This window comes from Triticum dicoccoides, chromosome 5B (assembly GCF_002162155.2).
Source record: "Triticum dicoccoides isolate Atlit2015 ecotype Zavitan chromosome 5B, WEW_v2.0, whole genome shotgun sequence".
NCBI classification, from domain to species: domain Eukaryota; kingdom Viridiplantae; phylum Streptophyta; class Magnoliopsida; order Poales; family Poaceae; genus Triticum; species Triticum dicoccoides.
In genome coordinates, this window is record NC_041389.1 from 687,871,940 (window position 1) to 687,875,439 (window position 3,500).

At 42.5% G+C, this 3,500-nt stretch overlaps 1 non-coding gene across 1 annotated transcript; it reads left to right on the plus strand.

The window, feature by feature from the left end:
• The first annotated feature begins 2,091 nt into the window (after window positions 1-2,091).
• Window positions 2,092-2,165, plus strand: TRNAM-CAU. Its single transcript has one exon. It is a non-coding gene; the product is annotated as a tRNA-Met (tRNA).
• The last annotated feature ends 1,335 nt before the right edge of the window (window positions 2,166-3,500 follow it).

Below are 3,500 nucleotides of genomic sequence, written 5' to 3' on the forward strand. Positions count from 1 at the left end.
CCCCTAAATGATTTTACGAATCTGAAAGCAATTATTGGCGGTGGATACATGCACGGTATATCCCGTACATGGTGGAAAAAATCACTCTATTATATCTCTATAATGTGCGCAATGTTTCTTTGTCAGAAGAGCCACTAACTAGTCCCTCTGTTTTTTCTTTTTCTTCTACGAATAGTCTCTGTGCTTTCTGCTTTTTCTATCTCATGATCGGAGAAACAAATATTTGGTCGTCCTGGAAGCAATAAAGTACTCCCTCCGTCCGTACATCCATTTCGCTGACAAGTGTTTCCGGACAGAGGGAGTACTGAATAGGGAGTACTGAAATAACCATGGTCTGAAGAAAACAAATATTTGGTCTGCTTTTCTTTCGAAGAATCCTGCACCCATGGGCCTATGGCCTGGCAAGCCTTCCCTTTCCTCACGTAGGAATTTCTTGTCTACTGGCTGGAAACTTGAAAGGCTTACCACGGGATCGAAGGCAGAAGAACTTTTTGGATTGGCTAGAGGGGAACTACTCCCCCAATCCCATTTTTTCACGGGAACCCGATGTTATTAGATTCTATTCATTCATTCTGAATCTTTTATCATATCGCTTATTATGGCTATCTTTAGAATTTCATTGACTACATAATTTGGGCAAATTGACTCAGTTATATTTTCCGATAAAAGGTTTCCCCTGAGCCCCCTTCCAAAAGGAATAGAAGGCGAAAGCTAGACCTATTCGTTCGATAAAGTCTAGCTTTGTCAACTATTTGAAAAACGTTCATCTACGATCTTTCTTAAAAAAAGCGGGAGGCCTTCTATAGAGTGAGGCAAATAGCACAACTTCCTATTCCTTAGTACTTTCCTGTAGTGTAGTTTCTCAAACCAGTGCTTTTCCTGGAATGGATAGAATTCCTCAACTCTAGGAAAACCTGGTATGACAAATTCCGCTAATTATTCAAACAGATGCTCTCTGGTGGAAATGAACCACGAGAGACTAAGCCCTGCCGATAGCAGTAGAAGCGTTTTTTTTACATGGAGGTTTTTTGGATCTCTCCGCCCGTGGAACTCTTGTTTTGAGGAAGCAATGAACATTGTCTTTTTCCATTCTCAATAAATGAGGAAGGAGGGGTGAAGAATTTGGAATGAAAAGAGGAGTAATGCTTCCTAGATGATGAAGAAATGGGCGGTAGATGATAATGAGAAAGGGCGCCCCTTGGCATTTCCTGTGGGGGAGTCTGGTTGATCCAATCACGAAGATTCCACTTATTCTAGATTAAAAGCAGTTCATTCACTTCACTCGAGCCTTGAGAGAATTCGCCAAAGTAATGGCTTTTGTGCAACGTCGAAAGGGTCATGATGTAGTGGGATCGTTCGGATCGATCGAATCTTCTTTTGCATCCAGAAGAGAGGCTGTGGGCTATCCGAGAGAGTGGTTCAGGTGACTACCGGAGTCATTGATTAAGCAGGTCAGATGGGCTTAGTAGGGCTCGCTAAAAATAAGGAGAATTTGGCCATCGTGATTAGGGTCGCTCTTTTTTTAACTTTACTTTAGTGGAATTTAACCGGACCGAGGCTCGATAATGACCAATGGGTTAAGATATGAGGAAGCTTATTTTGGATGATGGAATATTCGTTGTTCTGATTGTTGAGATACTGCAAATCCACTTATCCAACAATTTCAGTCCATTTCATATGGAAAGGGAAAGCAGTGCCAACTTATTGGAATTCTGCATGGCATATTTCCCAACCTTCATTCCTGCTATTCCAGGCTCTAGTGCCTCCTTACTAAAAAGGAATAGAATCAAGTTATTTCTACCAAAGAAGTCCCTTCGAATTTCTAAGTTGGGAATTTGATATCGACTACCCATTCCAAAGGTACCGATCCTTTGAAATCATGCTTTGCTATTAAAGGGAATTCCTCCTAACGTCGGAAACTCTATTTATTTTTGATCGGTGGTTTTTTATCATTTCATTGACCTTCAAACCGCTCTCACCCTCCCCTCAAAATATTTCTGGAGATATTCATTTTCCAGCCTGTTCCCTAAATATTTTAGGAAGCGAAGAAGACAGAAAAAAGTTCGGCAATCTTCTCCCTTCAGGGGAAGAAGCGGGGTAGAGGAATTGGTCAACTCATCAGGCTCATGACCTGAAGACTGCAGGTTCGAATCCTGTCCCCGCCTGAGGAATCAAAGGTAGCTCTAGTCTATGGCCAAAGTTTTGGTATCTAGCTTATCCAGCTACAGTATAGTATACTCCTTCCTTGAGTATTGGCTTGAGTTCTTTAGCGATAGGCCCTTGCAAGAAAATGCTTTGAAGATGAGGATTCTCTTTTTTTTATTTTCTCTGACTTGACTCAGCTTGACCTACTTGACTCAGCGTTAGAGTATCACTTTCATACGGCGAGAGTCATTGGTTCAAATCCAACTAAAGGAAGGGTGGTTTTGAGCTTGGGTTTCAGGCGCCGGGCTTTTGTACTGATGAAGTGCGGTGTGCATCTAAAAGAGTGGAATATCCCATTCTGCTATCAAAGAAAGAATCGAATCCGCCGCTTGTTTTTCTAGCTAGAAAGCCAGCCGTGTTTTTCTTGTACTCTCTAGCTATACGTCTAGCTGAAGCACTGCCGTGGCACTTGCAGCATCCTATCGGGGCGTTTTTGACCAATTCTTTTGCAAATAATTTTTTTTTCCGTAAGCCACAAATCAAGGCTTTTAAGGACCTCTGGCATTCGCCGATCGATTTCTAAATGAGTGGAATTTGAATTCTCTAACTGCTCATATTTGAATCGGAAAGTTGGGCTCGTTCACTCGCATCCATTCCTTGGGCTTAAGCATTGTTGAGCTTGACTTGTTCTCTTCAACCAGAAATAGCAAGCAACATGTTTTTCTTCTCTCTTCCGGGCACCTGGCCTCTGGGCACGTCGGAACCGCATGAGTTCACCGGAAATTGAAACCCTGCAATTCATAGACCTAGGTAGGATAGGAAAATTGATAAAGGGAATAGAGATCAAACTCCAAATATTTCGTTCGTAGGGGCATGAAGAAGTTGCTAAACCGGTTGCACGGCATCAGTGTGGTCAAGCCAGTAATTGAATCGAACAGATCGCGCAAGCACTTGGTTCGCCCCTTACTATAACCATCCCACTCAATCTTTTAGCGAAGATGTGCCGAGAGCGAGAAAGCCTGATAGATAATTTAGCGTTCCATCACAACATAGACTAAAAAAATGAAGAATCTAGCTAATAAATAAGTCAAAACGACGCTCGTCTCTTAGGGAAAGAGAAGCACTTTTCTCTCTCAGCAGTTAGACCGGCGGTGATAAGTAGCAGTAATGCCAGAGTGGGCGCCCAACTTACGAGCTCTTTGCTTATTATTTATCGGGTGGGATGAAGGTCGAAATGTCTAGTTTGAATTGCTTATGCTTATTTCAGTAAAACCCTTGGACCCAGAAATGCAGCTATGTCAACTTATGATAAGGAGAAGCTTCGTCTTCGGTGCCTGGCGTGGTGCTGTCATCAC